Source organism: Amaranthus tricolor, chromosome 7, assembly GCF_026212465.1.
Source record: "Amaranthus tricolor cultivar Red isolate AtriRed21 chromosome 7, ASM2621246v1, whole genome shotgun sequence".
NCBI lineage: Eukaryota > Viridiplantae > Streptophyta > Magnoliopsida > Caryophyllales > Amaranthaceae > Amaranthus > Amaranthus tricolor.
In genome coordinates, this window is record NC_080053.1 from 9,383,836 (window position 1) to 9,402,879 (window position 19,044).

At 48.7% G+C, this 19,044-nt stretch overlaps 28 non-coding genes across 28 annotated transcripts; all 28 read left to right on the forward strand.

Moving 5' to 3' along the window:
* The first annotated feature begins 318 nt into the window (after window positions 1-318).
* LOC130819067 (5S ribosomal RNA) lies at window positions 319-437 on the forward strand. The gene has a single exon (XR_009044118.1). It is a non-coding gene; the product is annotated as a 5S ribosomal RNA (ribosomal RNA).
* Window positions 438-991: 554 nt separating this feature from the next.
* Window positions 992-1,110, forward strand: LOC130819068 (5S ribosomal RNA). The gene has a single exon (XR_009044119.1). It is a non-coding gene; the product is annotated as a 5S ribosomal RNA (ribosomal RNA).
* Window positions 1,111-1,663: 553 nt separating this feature from the next.
* Window positions 1,664-1,782, forward strand: LOC130819070 (5S ribosomal RNA). The gene has a single exon (XR_009044121.1). It is a non-coding gene; the product is annotated as a 5S ribosomal RNA (ribosomal RNA).
* Window positions 1,783-2,338: 556 nt separating this feature from the next.
* LOC130819071 (5S ribosomal RNA) lies at window positions 2,339-2,457 on the forward strand. Its single transcript, XR_009044122.1, has one exon. It is a non-coding gene; the product is annotated as a 5S ribosomal RNA (ribosomal RNA).
* A 555-nt stretch (window positions 2,458-3,012) lies between these two features.
* On the forward strand, window positions 3,013-3,131 carry LOC130819072 (5S ribosomal RNA). The gene has a single exon (XR_009044123.1). It is a non-coding gene; the product is annotated as a 5S ribosomal RNA (ribosomal RNA).
* Window positions 3,132-3,686: 555 nt separating this feature from the next.
* Window positions 3,687-3,805, forward strand: LOC130819074 (5S ribosomal RNA). Its single transcript, XR_009044124.1, has one exon. It is a non-coding gene; the product is annotated as a 5S ribosomal RNA (ribosomal RNA).
* Window positions 3,806-4,357: 552 nt separating this feature from the next.
* LOC130819075 (5S ribosomal RNA) lies at window positions 4,358-4,476 on the forward strand. Its single transcript, XR_009044125.1, has one exon. It is a non-coding gene; the product is annotated as a 5S ribosomal RNA (ribosomal RNA).
* A 554-nt stretch (window positions 4,477-5,030) lies between these two features.
* Window positions 5,031-5,149, forward strand: LOC130819076 (5S ribosomal RNA). Its single transcript, XR_009044126.1, has one exon. It is a non-coding gene; the product is annotated as a 5S ribosomal RNA (ribosomal RNA).
* Window positions 5,150-5,704: 555 nt separating this feature from the next.
* LOC130819077 (5S ribosomal RNA) lies at window positions 5,705-5,823 on the forward strand. Its single transcript, XR_009044127.1, has one exon. It is a non-coding gene; the product is annotated as a 5S ribosomal RNA (ribosomal RNA).
* Window positions 5,824-6,379: 556 nt separating this feature from the next.
* LOC130819078 (5S ribosomal RNA) lies at window positions 6,380-6,498 on the forward strand. The gene has a single exon (XR_009044128.1). It is a non-coding gene; the product is annotated as a 5S ribosomal RNA (ribosomal RNA).
* A 554-nt stretch (window positions 6,499-7,052) lies between these two features.
* LOC130819079 (5S ribosomal RNA) lies at window positions 7,053-7,171 on the forward strand. The gene has a single exon (XR_009044129.1). It is a non-coding gene; the product is annotated as a 5S ribosomal RNA (ribosomal RNA).
* A 556-nt stretch (window positions 7,172-7,727) lies between these two features.
* Window positions 7,728-7,846, forward strand: LOC130819080 (5S ribosomal RNA). The gene has a single exon (XR_009044130.1). It is a non-coding gene; the product is annotated as a 5S ribosomal RNA (ribosomal RNA).
* Window positions 7,847-8,398: 552 nt separating this feature from the next.
* Window positions 8,399-8,517, forward strand: LOC130819082 (5S ribosomal RNA). Its single transcript, XR_009044132.1, has one exon. It is a non-coding gene; the product is annotated as a 5S ribosomal RNA (ribosomal RNA).
* Window positions 8,518-9,071: 554 nt separating this feature from the next.
* On the forward strand, window positions 9,072-9,190 carry LOC130819083 (5S ribosomal RNA). The gene has a single exon (XR_009044133.1). It is a non-coding gene; the product is annotated as a 5S ribosomal RNA (ribosomal RNA).
* A 555-nt stretch (window positions 9,191-9,745) lies between these two features.
* LOC130819084 (5S ribosomal RNA) lies at window positions 9,746-9,864 on the forward strand. The gene has a single exon (XR_009044134.1). It is a non-coding gene; the product is annotated as a 5S ribosomal RNA (ribosomal RNA).
* Window positions 9,865-10,419: 555 nt separating this feature from the next.
* Window positions 10,420-10,538, forward strand: LOC130819085 (5S ribosomal RNA). The gene has a single exon (XR_009044135.1). It is a non-coding gene; the product is annotated as a 5S ribosomal RNA (ribosomal RNA).
* Window positions 10,539-11,094: 556 nt separating this feature from the next.
* Window positions 11,095-11,213, forward strand: LOC130819086 (5S ribosomal RNA). Its single transcript, XR_009044136.1, has one exon. It is a non-coding gene; the product is annotated as a 5S ribosomal RNA (ribosomal RNA).
* Window positions 11,214-11,765: 552 nt separating this feature from the next.
* On the forward strand, window positions 11,766-11,884 carry LOC130819087 (5S ribosomal RNA). Its single transcript, XR_009044137.1, has one exon. It is a non-coding gene; the product is annotated as a 5S ribosomal RNA (ribosomal RNA).
* A 556-nt stretch (window positions 11,885-12,440) lies between these two features.
* Window positions 12,441-12,559, forward strand: LOC130819088 (5S ribosomal RNA). The gene has a single exon (XR_009044138.1). It is a non-coding gene; the product is annotated as a 5S ribosomal RNA (ribosomal RNA).
* Window positions 12,560-13,113: 554 nt separating this feature from the next.
* On the forward strand, window positions 13,114-13,232 carry LOC130819090 (5S ribosomal RNA). Its single transcript, XR_009044139.1, has one exon. It is a non-coding gene; the product is annotated as a 5S ribosomal RNA (ribosomal RNA).
* Window positions 13,233-13,788: 556 nt separating this feature from the next.
* Window positions 13,789-13,907, forward strand: LOC130819091 (5S ribosomal RNA). The gene has a single exon (XR_009044140.1). It is a non-coding gene; the product is annotated as a 5S ribosomal RNA (ribosomal RNA).
* Window positions 13,908-14,459: 552 nt separating this feature from the next.
* On the forward strand, window positions 14,460-14,578 carry LOC130819092 (5S ribosomal RNA). Its single transcript, XR_009044141.1, has one exon. It is a non-coding gene; the product is annotated as a 5S ribosomal RNA (ribosomal RNA).
* A 555-nt stretch (window positions 14,579-15,133) lies between these two features.
* Window positions 15,134-15,252, forward strand: LOC130819094 (5S ribosomal RNA). The gene has a single exon (XR_009044143.1). It is a non-coding gene; the product is annotated as a 5S ribosomal RNA (ribosomal RNA).
* A 554-nt stretch (window positions 15,253-15,806) lies between these two features.
* On the forward strand, window positions 15,807-15,925 carry LOC130819096 (5S ribosomal RNA). Its single transcript, XR_009044144.1, has one exon. It is a non-coding gene; the product is annotated as a 5S ribosomal RNA (ribosomal RNA).
* A 553-nt stretch (window positions 15,926-16,478) lies between these two features.
* On the forward strand, window positions 16,479-16,597 carry LOC130819097 (5S ribosomal RNA). Its single transcript, XR_009044145.1, has one exon. It is a non-coding gene; the product is annotated as a 5S ribosomal RNA (ribosomal RNA).
* A 553-nt stretch (window positions 16,598-17,150) lies between these two features.
* Window positions 17,151-17,269, forward strand: LOC130819098 (5S ribosomal RNA). The gene has a single exon (XR_009044146.1). It is a non-coding gene; the product is annotated as a 5S ribosomal RNA (ribosomal RNA).
* A 555-nt stretch (window positions 17,270-17,824) lies between these two features.
* LOC130819423 (5S ribosomal RNA) lies at window positions 17,825-17,943 on the forward strand. Its single transcript, XR_009044461.1, has one exon. It is a non-coding gene; the product is annotated as a 5S ribosomal RNA (ribosomal RNA).
* A 554-nt stretch (window positions 17,944-18,497) lies between these two features.
* LOC130819099 (5S ribosomal RNA) lies at window positions 18,498-18,616 on the forward strand. Its single transcript, XR_009044147.1, has one exon. It is a non-coding gene; the product is annotated as a 5S ribosomal RNA (ribosomal RNA).
* The last annotated feature ends 428 nt before the right edge of the window (window positions 18,617-19,044 follow it).

Below are 19,044 nucleotides of genomic sequence, written 5' to 3' on the forward strand. Positions count from 1 at the left end.
GTAAGCGGAAATTGCACCGGGTCCCGTCGGAAGTCCCCGCGGAAGCGCGCCCGGCATGGATGGCCTCTTGATTTCCATGTGTTGCGCGGTTTTCTTAAATATTTTGTCGCTTTTTTGTTGCGAGTTCACCTGGCTTTTAAAGCCGGCGGACTCTTTTGTGAATCGGACAATACCGGGAGGGTGAAAAACGGTATTTGGGAAGGAGAAGGCTCGAAATTGGACTCTCGGCTGCGAATTTACGAGCTTTGGAATGCTCTGGTTTTTTTTTTTTTTTTGGGCGGCATTGCGCATGTAAACAAATTGCTACGGTGAATGAACGGGTGCGATCATACCAGCACTAATGCACCGGATCCCATCAGAACTCCGCAGTTAAGCGTGCTTGGGCGAGAGTAGTACTAGGATGGGTGACCTCCTGGGAAGTCCTCGTGTTGCACCCCTTTTTCCCTCCTTTTTTTTTTTTATTTTTCTTATCTGTTTCCGCTGCACTTGAGCAAAAGGCATTTCAGTGGTTATCGTAGTATACTCCATGGAAGTAATTTTATTTATAAAAATATAACTCGCAACCGGGTCCCGACCTCGAATTTACGGGCACTCGAAAGATAGGACCCGTCGAGGCGGGTCGATGCGCATACGAACAAATTGTCCGAAAGAGGCGTGCGTCGGTGCGTTCGTGTAAGCGGAAATTGCACCGGGTCCCGTCGGAAGTCCCCGCGGAAGCGCGCCCGGCATGGATGGCCTCTTGATTTCCATGTGTTGCGCGGTTTTCTTAAATATTTTGTCGCTTTTTTGTTGCGAGTTCACCTGGCTTTTAAAGCCGGCGGACTCTTTTGTGAATCGGACAATACCGGGAGGGTGAAAAACGGTATTTGGGAAGGAGAAGGCTCGAAATTGGGGTCTCGGCTGCGAATTTACGAGCTTTGGAATGCTCTGGTTTTTTTTTTTTTTTTTGGGCGGCATTGCGCATGTAAACAAATTGCTACGGTGAATGAACGGGTGCGATCATACCAGCACTAATGCACCGGATCCCATCAGAACTCCGCAGTTAAGCGTGCTTGGGCGAGAGTAGTACTAGGATGGGTGACCTCCTGGGAAGTCCTCGTGTTGCACCCCTTTTTCCCTCCTTTTTTTTTTTTATTTTTCTTATCTGTTTCCGCTGCACTTGAGCAAAAGGCATTTCAGTGGTTATCGTAGTATACTCCATGGAAGTAATTTTATTTATAAAAATATAACTCGCAACCGGGTCCCGACCTCGAATTTACGGGCACTCGAAAGATAGGACCCGTCGAGGCGGGTCGATGCGCATACGAACAAATTGTCCGAAAGAGGCGTGCGTCGGTGCGTTCGTGTAAGCGGAAATTGCACCGGGTCCCGTCGGAAGTCCCCGCGGAAGCGCGCCCGGCATGGATGGCCTCTTGATTTCCATGTGTTGCGCGGTTTTCTTAAATATTTTGTCGCTTTTTTGTTGCGAGTTCACCTGGCTTTTAAAGCCGGCGGACTCTTTTGTGAATCGGACAATACCGGGAGGGTGAAAAACGGTATTTGGGAAGGAGAAGGCTCGAAATTGGACTCTCGGCTGCGAATTTACGAGCTTTGGAATGCTCTGGTTTTTTTTTTTTTTTTGGGCGGCATTGCGCATGTAAACAAATTGCTACGGTGAATGAACGGGTGCGATCATACCAGCACTAATGCACCGGATCCCATCAGAACTCCGCAGTTAAGCGTGCTTGGGCGAGAGTAGTACTAGGATGGGTGACCTCCTGGGAAGTCCTCGTGTTGCACCCCTTTTTCCCTCCTTTTTTTTTTTTATTTTTCTTATCTGTTTCCGCTGCACTTGAGCAAAAGGCATTTCAGTGGTTATCGTAGTATACTCCATGGAAGTAATTTTATTTATAAAAATATAACTCGCAACCGGGTCCCGACCTCGAATTTACGGGCACTCGAAAGATAGGACCCGTCGAGGCGGGTCGATGCGCATACGAACAAATTGTCCGAAAGAGGCGTGCGTCGGTGCGTTCGTGTAAGCGGAAATTGCACCGGGTCCCGTCGGAAGTCCCCGCGGAAGCGCGCCCGGCATGGATGGCCTCTTGATTTCCATGTGTTGCGCGGTTTTCTTAAATATTTTGTCGCTTTTTTGTTGCGAGTTCACCTGGCTTTTAAAGCCGGCGGACTCTTTTGTGAATCGGACAATACCGGGAGGGTGAAAAACGGTATTTGGGAAGGAGAAGGCTCGAAATTGGGGTCTCGGCTGCGAATTTACGAGCTTTGGAATGCTCTGGTTTTTTTTTTTTTTTTTTTGGGCGGCATTGCGCATGTAAACAAATTGCTACGGTGAATGAACGGGTGCGATCATACCAGCACTAATGCACCGGATCCCATCAGAACTCCGCAGTTAAGCGTGCTTGGGCGAGAGTAGTACTAGGATGGGTGACCTCCTGGGAAGTCCTCGTGTTGCACCCCTTTTTCCCTCCTTTTTTTTTTTTATTTTTCTTATCTGTTTCCGCTGCACTTGAGCAAAAGGCATTTCAGTGGTTATCGTAGTATACTCCATGGAAGTAATTTTATTTATAAAAATATAACTCGCAACCGGGTCCCGACCTCGAATTTACGGGCACTCGAAAGATAGGACCCGTCGAGGCGGGTCGATGCGCATACGAACGAATTGTCCGAAAGAGGCGTGCGTCGGTGCGTTCGTGTAAGCGGAAATTGCACCGGGTCCCGTCGGAAGTCCCCGCGGAAGCGCGCCCGGCATGGATGGCCTCTTGATTTCCAAGTGTTGCGCGGTTTTCTTAAATATTTTGTCGCTTTTTTGTTGCGAGTTCACCTGGCTTTTAAAGCCGGCGGACTCTTTTGTGAATCGGACAATACCGGGAGGGTGAAAAACGGTATTTGGGAAGGAGAAGGCTCGAAATTGGGGTCTCGGCTGCGAATTTACGAGCTTTGGAATGCTCTGGTTTTTTTTTTTTTTTTTTGGGCGGCATTGCGCATGTAAACAAATTGCTACGGTGAATGAACGGGTGCGATCATACCAGCACTAATGCACCGGATCCCATCAGAACTCCGCAGTTAAGCGTGCTTGGGCGAGAGTAGTACTAGGATGGGTGACCTCCTGGGAAGTCCTCGTGTTGCACCCCTTTTTCCCTCCTTTTTTTTTTTTATTTTTCTTATCTGTTTCCGCTGCACTTGAGCAAAAGGCATTTCAGTGGTTATCGTAGTATACTCCATGGAAGTAATTTTATTTATAAAAATATAACTCGCAACCGGGTCCCGACCTCGAATTTACGGGCACTCGAAAGATAGGACCCGTCGAGGCGGGTCGATGCGCATACGAACGAATTGTCCGAAAGAGGCGTGCGTCGGTGCGTTCGTGTAAGCGGAAATTGCACCGGGTCCCGTCGGAAGTCCCCGCGGAAGCGCGCCCGGCATGGATGGCCTCTTGATTTCCAAGTGTTGCGCGGTTTTCTTAAATATTTTGTCGCTTTTTTGTTGCGAGTTCACCTGGCTTTTAAAGCCGGCGGACTCTTTTGTGAATCGGACAATACCGGGAGGGTGAAAAACGGTATTTGGGAAGGAGAAGGCTCGAAATTGGGGTCTCGGCTGCGAATTTACGAGCTTTGGAATGCTCTGGTTTTTTTTTTTTTTTTTTGGGCGGCATTGCGCATGTAAACAAATTGCTACGGTGAATGAACGGGTGCGATCATACCAGCACTAATGCACCGGATCCCATCAGAACTCCGCAGTTAAGCGTGCTTGGGCGAGAGTAGTACTAGGATGGGTGACCTCCTGGGAAGTCCTCGTGTTGCACCCCTTTTTCCCTCCTTTTTTTTATATTTTCCTTATCTGTTTCCGCTGCACTTGAGCAGGAGGCATTTCAGTGGTTATCGTAGTATACTCCATGGAAGTAATTTTATTTATAAAAATATAACTCGCAACCGGGTCCCGACCTCGAATTTACGGGCACTCGAAAGATAGGACCCGTCGAGGCGGGTCGATGCGCATACGAACAAATTGTCCGAAAGAGGCGTGCGTCGGTGCGTTCGTGTAAGCGGAAATTGCACCGGGTCCCGTCGGAAGTCCCCGCGGAAGCGCGCCCGGCATGGATGGCCTCTTGATTTCCAAGTGTTGCGCGGATTTCTTAAATATTTTGTCGCTTTTTTGTTGCGAGTTCACTTGGCTTTTAAAGCCGGCGGACTCTTTTGTGAATCGGACAATACCGGGAGGGTGAAAAACGGTATTTGGGAAGGAGAAGGCTCGAAATTGGACTCTCGGCTGCGAATTTACGAGCTTTGGAATGCTCTGGTTTTTTTTTTTTTTTTTGGGCGGCATTGCGCATGTAAACAAATTGCTACGGTGAATGAACGGGTGCGATCATACCAGCACTAATGCACCGGATCCCATCAGAACTCCGCAGTTAAGCGTGCTTGGGCGAGAGTAGTACTAGGATGGGTGACCTCCTGGGAAGTCCTCGTGTTGCACCCCTTTTTCCCTCCTTTTTTTTTTTTATTTTTCTTATCTGTTTCCGCTGCACTTGAGCAAAAGGCATTTCAGTGGTTATCGTAGTATACTCCATGGAAGTAATTTTATTTATAAAAATATAACTCGCAACCGGGTCCCGACCTCGAATTTACGGGCACTCGAAAGATAGGACCCGTCGAGGCGGGTCGATGCGCATACGAACAAATTGTCCGAAAGAGGCGTGCGTCGGTGCGTTCGTGTAAGCGGAAATTGCACCGGGTCCCGTCGGAAGTCCCCGCGGAAGCGCGCCCGGCATGGATGGCCTCTTGATTTCCATGTGTTGCGCGGTTTTCTTAAATATTTTGTCGCTTTTTTGTTGCGAGTTCACCTGGCTTTTAAAGCCGGCGGACTCTTTTGTGAATCGGACAATACCGGGAGGGTGAAAAACGGTATTTGGGAAGGAGAAGGCTCGAAATTGGAGTCTCGGCTGCGAATTTACGAGCTTTGGAATGCTCTGGTTTTTTTTTTTTTTTTTGGGCGGCATTGCGCATGTAAACAAATTGCTACGGTGAATGAACGGGTGCGATCATACCAGCACTAATGCACCGGATCCCATCAGAACTCCGCAGTTAAGCGTGCTTGGGCGAGAGTAGTACTAGGATGGGTGACCTCCTGGGAAGTCCTCGTGTTGCACCCCTTTTTCCCTCCTTTTTTTTTTTTATTTTTCTTATCTGTTTCCGCTGCACTTGAGCAAAAGGCATTTCAGTGGTTATCGTAGTATACTCCATGGAAGTAATTTTATTTATAAAAATATAACTCGCAACCGGGTCCCGACCTCGAATTTACGGGCACTCGAAAGATAGGACCCGTCGAGGCGGGTCGATGCGCATACGAACAAATTGTCCGAAAGAGGCGTGCGTCGGTGCGTTCGTGTAAGCGGAAATTGCACCGGGTCCCGTCGGAAGTCCCCGCGGAAGCGCGCCCGGCATGGATGGCCTCTTGATTTCCATGTGTTGCGCGGTTTTCTTAAATATTTTGTCGCTTTTTTGTTGCGAGTTCACCTGGCTTTTAAAGCCGGCGGACTCTTTTGTGAATCGGACAATACCGGGAGGGTGAAAAACGGTATTTGGGAAGGAGAAGGCTCGAAATTGGGGTCTCGGCTGCGAATTTACGAGCTTTGGAATGCTCTGGTTTTTTTTTTTTTTTTTTGGGCGGCATTGCGCATGTAAACAAATTGCTACGGTGAATGAACGGGTGCGATCATACCAGCACTAATGCACCGGATCCCATCAGAACTCCGCAGTTAAGCGTGCTTGGGCGAGAGTAGTACTAGGATGGGTGACCTCCTGGGAAGTCCTCGTGTTGCACCCCTTTTTCCCTCCTTTTTTTTTTTTTATTTTTCTTATCTGTTTCCGCTGCACTTGAGCAAAAGGCATTTCAGTGGTTATCGTAGTATACTCCATGGAAGTAATTTTATTTATAAAAATATAACTCGCAACCGGGTCCCGACCTCGAATTTACGGGCACTCGAAAGATAGGACCCGTCGAGGCGGGTCGATGCGCATACGAACGAATTGTCCGAAAGAGGCGTGCGTCGGTGCGTTCGTGTAAGCGGAAATTGCACCGGGTCCCGTCGGAAGTCCCCGCGGAAGCGCGCCCGGCATGGATGGCCTCTTGATTTCCAAGTGTTGCGCGGTTTTCTTAAATATTTTGTCGCTTTTTTGTTGCGAGTTCACCTGGCTTTTAAAGCCGGCGGACTCTTTTGTGAATCGGACAATACCGGGAGGGTGAAAAACGGTATTTGGGAAGGAGAAGGCTCGAAATTGGGGTCTCGGCTGCGAATTTACGAGCTTTGGAATGCTCTGGTTTTTTTTTTTTTTTTTTGGGCGGCATTGCGCATGTAAACAAATTGCTACGGTGAATGAACGGGTGCGATCATACCAGCACTAATGCACCGGATCCCATCAGAACTCCGCAGTTAAGCGTGCTTGGGCGAGAGTAGTACTAGGATGGGTGACCTCCTGGGAAGTCCTCGTGTTGCACCCCTTTTTCCCTCCTTTTTTTTATATTTTCCTTATCTGTTTCCGCTGCACTTGAGCAGGAGGCATTTCAGTGGTTATCGTAGTATACTCCATGGAAGTAATTTTATTTATAAAAATATAACTCGCAACCGGGTCCCGACCTCGAATTTACGGGCACTCGAAAGATAGGACCCGTCGAGGCGGGTCGATGCGCATACGAACAAATTGTCCGAAAGAGGCGTGCGTCGGTGCGTTCGTGTAAGCGGAAATTGCACCGGGTCCCGTCGGAAGTCCCCGCGGAAGCGCGCCCGGCATGGATGGCCTCTTGATTTCCATGTGTTGCGCGGTTTTCTTAAATATTTTGTCGCTTTTTTGTTGCGAGTTCACCTGGCTTTTAAAGCCGGCGGACTCTTTTGTGAATCGGACAATACCGGGAGGGTGAAAAACGGTATTTGGGAAGGAGAAGGCTCGAAATTGGGGTCTCGGCTGCGAATTTACGAGCTTTGGAATGCTCTGGTTTTTTTTTTTTTTTTTTTGGGCGGCATTGCGCATGTAAACAAATTGCTACGGTGAATGAACGGGTGCGATCATACCAGCACTAATGCACCGGATCCCATCAGAACTCCGCAGTTAAGCGTGCTTGGGCGAGAGTAGTACTAGGATGGGTGACCTCCTGGGAAGTCCTCGTGTTGCACCCCTTTTTCCCTCCTTTTTTTTTTTTTATTTTTCTTATCTGTTTCCGCTGCACTTGAGCAAAAGGCATTTCAGTGGTTATCGTAGTATACTCCATGGAAGTAATTTTATTTATAAAAATATAACTCGCAACCGGGTCCCGACCTCGAATTTACGGGCACTCGAAAGATAGGACCCGTCGAGGCGGGTCGATGCGCATACGAACGAATTGTCCGAAAGAGGCGTGCGTCGGTGCGTTCGTGTAAGCGGAAATTGCACCGGGTCCCGTCGGAAGTCCCCGCGGAAGCGCGCCCGGCATGGATGGCCTCTTGATTTCCAAGTGTTGCGCGGTTTTCTTAAATATTTTGTCGCTTTTTTGTTGCGAGTTCACCTGGCTTTTAAAGCCGGCGGACTCTTTTGTGAATCGGACAATACCGGGAGGGTGAAAAACGGTATTTGGGAAGGAGAAGGCTCGAAATTGGGGTCTCGGCTGCGAATTTACGAGCTTTGGAATGCTCTGGTTTTTTTTTTTTTTTTTTGGGCGGCATTGCGCATGTAAACAAATTGCTACGGTGAATGAACGGGTGCGATCATACCAGCACTAATGCACCGGATCCCATCAGAACTCCGCAGTTAAGCGTGCTTGGGCGAGAGTAGTACTAGGATGGGTGACCTCCTGGGAAGTCCTCGTGTTGCACCCCTTTTTCCCTCCTTTTTTTTATATTTTCCTTATCTGTTTCCGCTGCACTTGAGCAGGAGGCATTTCAGTGGTTATCGTAGTATACTCCATGGAAGTAATTTTATTTATAAAAATATAACTCGCAACCGGGTCCCGACCTCGAATTTACGGGCACTCGAAAGATAGGACCCGTCGAGGCGGGTCGATGCGCATACGAACAAATTGTCCGAAAGAGGCGTGCGTCGGTGCGTTCGTGTAAGCGGAAATTGCACCGGGTCCCGTCGGAAGTCCCCGCGGAAGCGCGCCCGGCATGGATGGCCTCTTGATTTCCAAGTGTTGCGCGGATTTCTTAAATATTTTGTCGCTTTTTTGTTGCGAGTTCACTTGGCTTTTAAAGCCGGCGGACTCTTTTGTGAATCGGACAATACCGGGAGGGTGAAAAACGGTATTTGGGAAGGAGAAGGCTCGAAATTGGACTCTCGGCTGCGAATTTACGAGCTTTGGAATGCTCTGGTTTTTTTTTTTTTTTTTGGGCGGCATTGCGCATGTAAACAAATTGCTACGGTGAATGAACGGGTGCGATCATACCAGCACTAATGCACCGGATCCCATCAGAACTCCGCAGTTAAGCGTGCTTGGGCGAGAGTAGTACTAGGATGGGTGACCTCCTGGGAAGTCCTCGTGTTGCACCCCTTTTTCCCTCCTTTTTTTTTTTTATTTTTCTTATCTGTTTCCGCTGCACTTGAGCAAAAGGCATTTCAGTGGTTATCGTAGTATACTCCATGGAAGTAATTTTATTTATAAAAATATAACTCGCAACCGGGTCCCGACCTCGAATTTACGGGCACTCGAAAGATAGGACCCGTCGAGGCGGGTCGATGCGCATACGAACAAATTGTCCGAAAGAGGCGTGCGTCGGTGCGTTCGTGTAAGCGGAAATTGCACCGGGTCCCGTCGGAAGTCCCCGCGGAAGCGCGCCCGGCATGGATGGCCTCTTGATTTCCATGTGTTGCGCGGATTTCTTAAATATTTTGTCGCTTTTTTGTTGCGAGTTCACCTGGCTTTTAAAGCCGGCGGACTCTTTTGTGAATCGGACAATACCGGGAGGGTGAAAAACGGTATTTGGGAAGGAGAAGGCTCGAAATTGGACTCTCGGCTGCGAATTTACGAGCTTTGGAATGCTCTGGTTTTTTTTTTTTTTTTTGGGCGGCATTGCGCATGTAAACAAATTGCTACGGTGAATGAACGGGTGCGATCATACCAGCACTAATGCACCGGATCCCATCAGAACTCCGCAGTTAAGCGTGCTTGGGCGAGAGTAGTACTAGGATGGGTGACCTCCTGGGAAGTCCTCGTGTTGCACCCCTTTTTCCCTCCTTTTTTTTTTTTATTTTTCTTATCTGTTTCCGCTGCACTTGAGCAAAAGGCATTTCAGTGGTTATCGTAGTATACTCCATGGAAGTAATTTTATTTATAAAAATATAACTCGCAACCGGGTCCCGACCTCGAATTTACGGGCACTCGAAAGATAGGACCCGTCGAGGCGGGTCGATGCGCATACGAACAAATTGTCCGAAAGAGGCGTGCGTCGGTGCGTTCGTGTAAGCGGAAATTGCACCGGGTCCCGTCGGAAGTCCCCGCGGAAGCGCGCCCGGCATGGATGGCCTCTTGATTTCCATGTGTTGCGCGGTTTTCTTAAATATTTTGTCGCTTTTTTGTTGCGAGTTCACCTGGCTTTTAAAGCCGGCGGACTCTTTTGTGAATCGGACAATACCGGGAGGGTGAAAAACGGTATTTGGGAAGGAGAAGGCTCGAAATTGGACTCTCGGCTGCGAATTTACGAGCTTTGGAATGCTCTGGTTTTTTTTTTTTTTTTTTGGGCGGCATTGCGCATGTAAACAAATTGCTACGGTGAATGAACGGGTGCGATCATACCAGCACTAATGCACCGGATCCCATCAGAACTCCGCAGTTAAGCGTGCTTGGGCGAGAGTAGTACTAGGATGGGTGACCTCCTGGGAAGTCCTCGTGTTGCACCCCTTTTTCCCTCCTTTTTTTTTTTTATTTTTCTTATCTGTTTCCGCTGCACTTGAGCAAAAGGCATTTCAGTGGTTATCGTAGTATACTCCATGGAAGTAATTTTATTTATAAAAATATAACTCGCAACCGGGTCCCGACCTCGAATTTACGGGCACTCGAAAGATAGGACCCGTCGAGGCGGGTCGATGCGCATACGAACGAATTGTCCGAAAGAGGCGTGCGTCGGTGCGTTCGTGTAAGCGGAAATTGCACCGGGTCCCGTCGGAAGTCCCCGCGGAAGCGCGCCCGGCATGGATGGCCTCTTGATTTCCATGTGTTGCGCGGTTTTCTTAAATATTTTGTCGCTTTTTTGTTGCGAGTTCACCTGGCTTTTAAAGCCGGCGGACTCTTTTGTGAATCGGACAATACCGGGAGGGTGAAAAACGGTATTTGGGAAGGAGAAGGCTCGAAATTGGGGTCTCGGCTGCGAATTTACGAGCTTTGGAATGCTCTGGTTTTTTTTTTTTTTTTTTGGGCGGCATTGCGCATGTAAACAAATTGCTACGGTGAATGAACGGGTGCGATCATACCAGCACTAATGCACCGGATCCCATCAGAACTCCGCAGTTAAGCGTGCTTGGGCGAGAGTAGTACTAGGATGGGTGACCTCCTGGGAAGTCCTCGTGTTGCACCCCTTTTTCCCTCCTTTTTTTTTTTTTATTTTTCTTATCTGTTTCCGCTGCACTTGAGCAAAAGGCATTTCAGTGGTTATCGTAGTATACTCCATGGAAGTAATTTTATTTATAAAAATATAACTCGCAACCGGGTCCCGACCTCGAATTTACGGGCACTCGAAAGATAGGACCCGTCGAGGCGGGTCGATGCGCATACGAACGAATTGTCCGAAAGAGGCGTGCGTCGGTGCGTTCGTGTAAGCGGAAATTGCACCGGGTCCCGTCGGAAGTCCCCGCGGAAGCGCGCCCGGCATGGATGGCCTCTTGATTTCCAAGTGTTGCGCGGTTTTCTTAAATATTTTGTCGCTTTTTTGTTGCGAGTTCACCTGGCTTTTAAAGCCGGCGGACTCTTTTGTGAATCGGACAATACCGGGAGGGTGAAAAACGGTATTTGGGAAGGAGAAGGCTCGAAATTGGGGTCTCGGCTGCGAATTTACGAGCTTTGGAATGCTCTGGTTTTTTTTTTTTTTTTTTGGGCGGCATTGCGCATGTAAACAAATTGCTACGGTGAATGAACGGGTGCGATCATACCAGCACTAATGCACCGGATCCCATCAGAACTCCGCAGTTAAGCGTGCTTGGGCGAGAGTAGTACTAGGATGGGTGACCTCCTGGGAAGTCCTCGTGTTGCACCCCTTTTTCCCTCCTTTTTTTTATATTTTCCTTATCTGTTTCCGCTGCACTTGAGCAGGAGGCATTTCAGTGGTTATCGTAGTATACTCCATGGAAGTAATTTTATTTATAAAAATATAACTCGCAACCGGGTCCCGACCTCGAATTTACGGGCACTCGAAAGATAGGACCCGTCGAGGCGGGTCGATGCGCATACGAACAAATTGTCCGAAAGAGGCGTGCGTCGGTGCGTTCGTGTAAGCGGAAATTGCACCGGGTCCCGTCGGAAGTCCCCGCGGAAGCGCGCCCGGCATGGATGGCCTCTTGATTTCCAAGTGTTGCGCGGATTTCTTAAATATTTTGTCGCTTTTTTGTTGCGAGTTCACCTGGCTTTTAAAGCCGGCGGACTCTTTTGTGAATCGGACAATACCGGGAGGGTGAAAAACGGTATTTGGGAAGGAGAAGGCTCGAAATTGGACTCTCGGCTGCGAATTTACGAGCTTTGGAATGCTCTGGTTTTTTTTTTTTTTTTTGGGCGGCATTGCGCATGTAAACAAATTGCTACGGTGAATGAACGGGTGCGATCATACCAGCACTAATGCACCGGATCCCATCAGAACTCCGCAGTTAAGCGTGCTTGGGCGAGAGTAGTACTAGGATGGGTGACCTCCTGGGAAGTCCTCGTGTTGCACCCCTTTTTCCCTCCTTTTTTTTTTTTATTTTTCTTATCTGTTTCCGCTGCACTTGAGCAAAAGGCATTTCAGTGGTTATCGTAGTATACTCCATGGAAGTAATTTTATTTATAAAAATATAACTCGCAACCGGGTCCCGACCTCGAATTTACGGGCACTCGAAAGATAGGACCCGTCGAGGCGGGTCGATGCGCATACGAACAAATTGTCCGAAAGAGGCGTGCGTCGGTGCGTTCGTGTAAGCGGAAATTGCACCGGGTCCCGTCGGAAGTCCCCGCGGAAGCGCGCCCGGCATGGATGGCCTCTTGATTTCCATGTGTTGCGCGGTTTTCTTAAATATTTTGTCGCTTTTTTGTTGCGAGTTCACCTGGCTTTTAAAGCCGGCGGACTCTTTTGTGAATCGGACAATACCGGGAGGGTGAAAAACGGTATTTGGGAAGGAGAAGGCTCGAAATTGGGGTCTCGGCTGCGAATTTACGAGCTTTGGAATGCTCTGGTTTTTTTTTTTTTTTTTTTGGGCGGCATTGCGCATGTAAACAAATTGCTACGGTGAATGAACGGGTGCGATCATACCAGCACTAATGCACCGGATCCCATCAGAACTCCGCAGTTAAGCGTGCTTGGGCGAGAGTAGTACTAGGATGGGTGACCTCCTGGGAAGTCCTCGTGTTGCACCCCTTTTTCCCTCCTTTTTTTTTTTATTTTTCTTATCTGTTTCCGCTGCACTTGAGCAAAAGGCATTTCAGTGGTTATCGTAGTATACTCCATGGAAGTAATTTTATTTATAAAAATATAACTCGCAACCGGGTCCCGACCTCGAATTTACGGGCACTCGAAAGATAGGACCCGTCGAGGCGGGTCGATGCGCATACGAACAAATTGTCCGAAAGAGGCGTGCGTCGGTGCGTTCGTGTAAGCGGAAATTGCACCGGGTCCCGTCGGAAGTCCCCGCGGAAGCGCGCCCGGCATGGATGGCCTCTTGATTTCCATGTGTTGCGCGGTTTTCTTAAATATTTTGTCGCTTTTTTGTTGCGAGTTCACCTGGCTTTTAAAGCCGGCGGACTCTTTTGTGAATCGGACAATACCGGGAGGGTGAAAAACGGTATTTGGGAAGGAGAAGGCTCGAAATTGGGGTCTCGGCTGCGAATTTACGAGCTTTGGAATGCTCTGGTTTTTTTTTTTTTTTTTTGGGCGGCATTGCGCATGTAAACAAATTGCTACGGTGAATGAACGGGTGCGATCATACCAGCACTAATGCACCGGATCCCATCAGAACTCCGCAGTTAAGCGTGCTTGGGCGAGAGTAGTACTAGGATGGGTGACCTCCTGGGAAGTCCTCGTGTTGCACCCCTTTTTCCCTCCTTTTTTTTTTTTTATTTTTCTTATCTGTTTCCGCTGCACTTGAGCAAAAGGCATTTCAGTGGTTATCGTAGTATACTCCATGGAAGTAATTTTATTTATAAAAATATAACTCGCAACCGGGTCCCGACCTCGAATTTACGGGCACTCGAAAGATAGGACCCGTCGAGGCGGGTCGATGCGCATACGAACGAATTGTCCGAAAGAGGCGTGCGTCGGTGCGTTCGTGTAAGCGGAAATTGCACCGGGTCCCGTCGGAAGTCCCCGCGGAAGCGCGCCCGGCATGGATGGCCTCTTGATTTCCAAGTGTTGCGCGGTTTTCTTAAATATTTTGTCGCTTTTTTGTTGCGAGTTCACCTGGCTTTTAAAGCCGGCGGACTCTTTTGTGAATCGGACAATACCGGGAGGGTGAAAAACGGTATTTGGGAAGGAGAAGGCTCGAAATTGGGGTCTCGGCTGCGAATTTACGAGCTTTGGAATGCTCTGGTTTTTTTTTTTTTTTTTTGGGCGGCATTGCGCATGTAAACAAATTGCTACGGTGAATGAACGGGTGCGATCATACCAGCACTAATGCACCGGATCCCATCAGAACTCCGCAGTTAAGCGTGCTTGGGCGAGAGTAGTACTAGGATGGGTGACCTCCTGGGAAGTCCTCGTGTTGCACCCCTTTTTCCCTCCTTTTTTTTATATTTTCCTTATCTGTTTCCGCTGCACTTGAGCAGGAGGCATTTCAGTGGTTATCGTAGTATACTCCATGGAAGTAATTTTATTTATAAAAATATAACTCGCAACCGGGTCCCGACCTCGAATTTACGGGCACTCGAAAGATAGGACCCGTCGAGGCGGGTCGATGCGCATACGAACAAATTGTCCGAAAGAGGCGTGCGTCGGTGCGTTCGTGTAAGCGGAAATTGCACCGGGTCCCGTCGGAAGTCCCCGCGGAAGCGCGCCCGGCATGGATGGCCTCTTGATTTCCAAGTGTTGCGCGGATTTCTTAAATATTTTGTCGCTTTTTTGTTGCGAGTTCACCTGGCTTTTAAAGCCGGCGGACTCTTTTGTGAATCGGACAATACCGGGAGGGTGAAAAACGGTATTTGGGAAGGAGAAGGCTCGAAATTGGACTCTCGGCTGCGAATTTACGAGCTTTGGAATGCTCTGGTTTTTTTTTTTTTTTTTGGGCGGCATTGCGCATGTAAACAAATTGCTACGGTGAATGAACGGGTGCGATCATACCAGCACTAATGCACCGGATCCCATCAGAACTCCGCAGTTAAGCGTGCTTGGGCGAGAGTAGTACTAGGATGGGTGACCTCCTGGGAAGTCCTCGTGTTGCACCCCTTTTTCCCTCCTTTTTTTTTTTTATTTTTCTTATCTGTTTCCGCTGCACTTGAGCAAAAGGCATTTCAGTGGTTATCGTAGTATACTCCATGGAAGTAATTTTATTTATAAAAATATAACTCGCAACCGGGTCCCGACCTCGAATTTACGGGCACTCGAAAGATAGGACCCGTCGAGGCGGGTCGATGCGCATACGAACAAATTGTCCGAAAGAGGCGTGCGTCGGTGCGTTCGTGTAAGCGGAAATTGCACCGGGTCCCGTCGGAAGTCCCCGCGGAAGCGCGCCCGGCATGGATGGCCTCTTGATTTCCATGTGTTGCGCGGTTTTCTTAAATATTTTGTCGCTTTTTTGTTGCGAGTTCACCTGGCTTTTAAAGCCGGCGGACTCTTTTGTGAATCGGACAATACCGGGAGGGTGAAAAACGGTATTTGGGAAGGAGAAGGCTCGAAATTGGGGTCTCGGCTGCGAATTTACGAGCTTTGGAATGCTCTGGTTTTTTTTTTTTTTTTTTGGGCGGCATTGCGCATGTAAACAAATTGCTACGGTGAATGAACGGGTGCGATCATACCAGCACTAATGCACCGGATCCCATCAGAACTCCGCAGTTAAGCGTGCTTGGGCGAGAGTAGTACTAGGATGGGTGACCTCCTGGGAAGTCCTCGTGTTGCACCCCTTTTTCCCTCCTTTTTTTTTTTATTTTTCTTATCTGTTTCCGCTGCACTTGAGCAAAAGGCATTTCAGTGGTTATCGTAGTATACTCCATGGAAGTAATTTTATTTATAAAAATATAACTCGCAACCGGGTCCCGACCTCGAATTTACGGGCACTCGAAAGATAGGACCCGTCGAGGCGGGTCGATGCGCATACGAACAAATTGTCCGAAAGAGGCGTGCGTCGGTGCGTTCGTGTAAGCGGAAATTGCACCGGGTCCCGTCGGAAGTCCCCGCGGAAGCGCGCCCGGCATGGATGGCCTCTTGATTTCCATGTGTTGCGCGGTTTTCTTAAATATTTTGTCGCTTTTTTGTTGCGAGTTCACCTGGCTTTTAAAGCCGGCGGACTCTTTTGTGAATCGGACAATACCGGGAGGGTGAAAAACGGTATTTGGGAAGGAGAAGGCTCGAAATTGGGGTCTCGGCTGCGAATTTACGAGCTTTGGAATGCTCTGGTTTTTTTTTTTTTTTTTTGGGCGGCATTGCGCATGTAAACAAATTGCTACGGTGAATGAACGGGTGCGATCATACCAGCACTAATGCACCGGATCCCATCAGAACTCCGCAGTTAAGCGTGCTTGGGCGAGAGTAGTACTAGGATGGGTGACCTCCTGGGAAGTCCTCGTGTTGCACCCCTTTTTCCCTCCTTTTTTTTTTTTATTTTTCTTATCTGTTTCCGCTGCACTTGAGCAAAAGGCATTTCAGTGGTTATCGTAGTATACTCCATGGAAGTAATTTTATTTATAAAAATATAACTCGCAACCGGGTCCCGACCTCGAATTTACGGGCACTCGAAAGATAGGACCCGTCGAGGCGGGTCGATGCGCATACGAACAAATTGTCCGAAAGAGGCGTGCGTCGGTGCGTTCGTGTAAGCGGAAATTGCACCGGGTCCCGTCGGAAGTCCCCGCGGAAGCGCGCCCGGCATGGATGGCCTCTTGATTTCCAAGTGTTGCGCGGATTTCTTAAATATTTTGTCGCTTTTTTGTTGCGAGTTCACCTGGCTTTTAAAGCCGGCGGACTCTTTTGTGAATCGGACAATACCGGGAGGGTGAAAAACGGTATTTGGGAAGGAGAAGGCTCGAAATTGGGGTCTCGGCTGCGAATTTACGAGCTTTGGAATGCTCTGGTTTTTTTTTTTTTTTTGGGCGGCATTGCGCATGTAAACAAATTGCTACGGTGAATGAACGGGTGCGATCATACCAGCACTAATGCACCGGATCCCATCAGAACTCCGCAGTTAAGCGTGCTTGGGCGAGAGTAGTACTAGGATGGGTGACCTCCTGGGAAGTCCTCGTGTTGCACCCCTTTTTCCCTCCTTTTTTTTTTTTATTTTTCTTATCTGTTTCCGCTGCACTTGAGCAAAAGGCATTTCAGTGGTTATCGTAGTATACTCCATGGAAGTAATTTTATTTATAAAAATATAACTCGCAACCGGGTCCCGACCTCGAATTTACGGGCACTCGAAAGATAGGACCCGTCGAGGCGGGTCGATGCGCATACGAACGAATTGTCCGAAAGAGGCGTGCGTCGGTGCGTTCGTGTAAGCGGAAATTGCACCGGGTCCCGTCGGAAGTCCCCGCGGAAGCGCGCCCGGCATGGATGGCCTCTTGATTTCCATGTGTTGCGCGGTTTTCTTAAATATTTTGTCGCTTTTTTGTTGCGAGTTCACCTGGCTTTTAAAGCCGGCGGACTCTTTTGTGAATCGGACAATACCGGGAGGGTGAAAAACGGTATTTGGGAAGGAGAAGGCTCGAAATTGGGGTCTCGGCTGCGAATTTACGAGCTTTGGAATGCTCTGGTTTTTTTTTTTTTTTTGGGCGGCATTGCGCATGTAAACAAATTGCTACGGTGAATGAACGGGTGCGATCATACCAGCACTAATGCACCGGATCCCATCAGAACTCCGCAGTTAAGCGTGCTTGGGCGAGAGTAGTACTAGGATGGGTGACCTCCTGGGAAGTCCTCGTGTTGCACCCCTTTTTCCCTCCTTTTTTTTTTTTATTTTTCTTATCTGTTTCCGCTGCACTTGAGCAAAAGGCATTTCAGTGGTTATCGTAGTATACTCCATGGAAGTAATTTTATTTATAAAAATATAACTCGCAACCGGGTCCCGACCTCGAATTTACGGGCACTCGAAAGATAGGACCCGTCGAGGCGGGTCGATGCGCATACGAACAAATTGTCCGAAAGAGGCGTGCGTCGGTGCGTTCGTGTAAGCGGAAATTGCACCGGGTCCCGTCGGAAGTCCCCGCGGAAGCGCGCCCGGCATGGATGGCCTCTTGATTTCCATGTGTTGCGCGGTTTTCTTAAATATTTTGTCGCTTTTTTGTTGCGAGTTCACCTGGCTTTTAAAGCCGGCGGACTCTTTTGTGAATCGGACAATACCGGGAGGGTGAAAAACGGTATTTGGGAAGGAGAAGGCTCGAAATTGGGGTCTCGGCTGCGAATTTACGAGCTTTGGAATGCTCTGGTTTTTTTTTTTTTTTTTTGGGCGGCATTGCGCATGTAAACAAATTGCTACGGTGAATGAACGGGTGCGATCATACCAGCACTAATGCACCGGATCCCATCAGAACTCCGCAGTTAAGCGTGCTTGGGCGAGAGTAGTACTTGGATGGGTGACCTCCTGGGAAGTCCTCGTGTTGCACCCCTTTTTCCCTCCTTTTTTTTTTTTAATTTTTCTTATCTGTTTCCGCTGCACTTGAGCAAAAGGCATTTCAGTGGTTATCGTAGTATACTCCATGGAAGTAATTTTATTTATAAAAATATAACTCGCAACCGGGTCCCGACCTCGAATTTACGGGCACTCGAAAGATAGGACCCGTCGAGGCGGGTCGATGCGCATACGAACAAATTGTCCGAAAGAGGCGTGCGTCGGTGCGTTCGTGTAAGCGGAAATTGCACCGGGTCCAGTCGGAAGTCCCCGCGGAAGCGCGCCCGGCATGGATGGCCTCTTGATTTCCATGTGTTGCGCGGTTTTCTTAAATATTTTGTCGCTTTTTTGTTGCGAGTTCACCTGGCTTTTAAAGCCGGCGGACTCTTTTGTGAATCGGACAATACCGGGAGGGTGAAAAACGGTATTTGGGAAGGAGAAGGCTCGAAATTGGGGTCTCGGCTGCGAATTTACGAGCTTTGGAATGCTCTGGTTTTTTTTTTTTTTTTGGGCGGCATTGCGCATGTAAACAAATTGCTACGGTGAATGAACGGGTGCGATCATACCAGCACTAATGCACCGGATCCCATCAGAACTCCGCAGTTAAGCGTGCTTGGGCGAGAGTAGTACTAGGATGGGTGACCTCCTGGGAAGTCCTCGTGTTGCACCCCTTTTTCCCTCCTTTTTTTTTTTTTTATTTTTCTTATCTGTTTCCGCTGCACTTGAGCAAAAGGCATTTCAGTGGTTATCGTAGTATACTCCATGGAAGTAATTTTATTTATAAAAATATAACTCGCAACCGGGTCCCGACCTCGAATTTACGGGCACTCGAAAGATAGGACCCGTCGAGGCGGGTCGATGCGCATACGAACGAATTGTCCGAAAGAGGCGTGCGTCGGTGCGTTCGTGTAAGCGGAAATTGCACCGGGTCCAGTCGGAAGTCCCCGCGGAAGCGCGCCCGGCATGGATGGCCTCTTGATTTCCATGTGTTGCGCGGTTTTCTTAAATATTTTGTCGCTTTTTTGTTGCGAGTTCACCTGGCTTTTAAAGCCGGCGGACTCTTTTGTGAATCGGACAATACCGGGAGGGTGAAAAACGG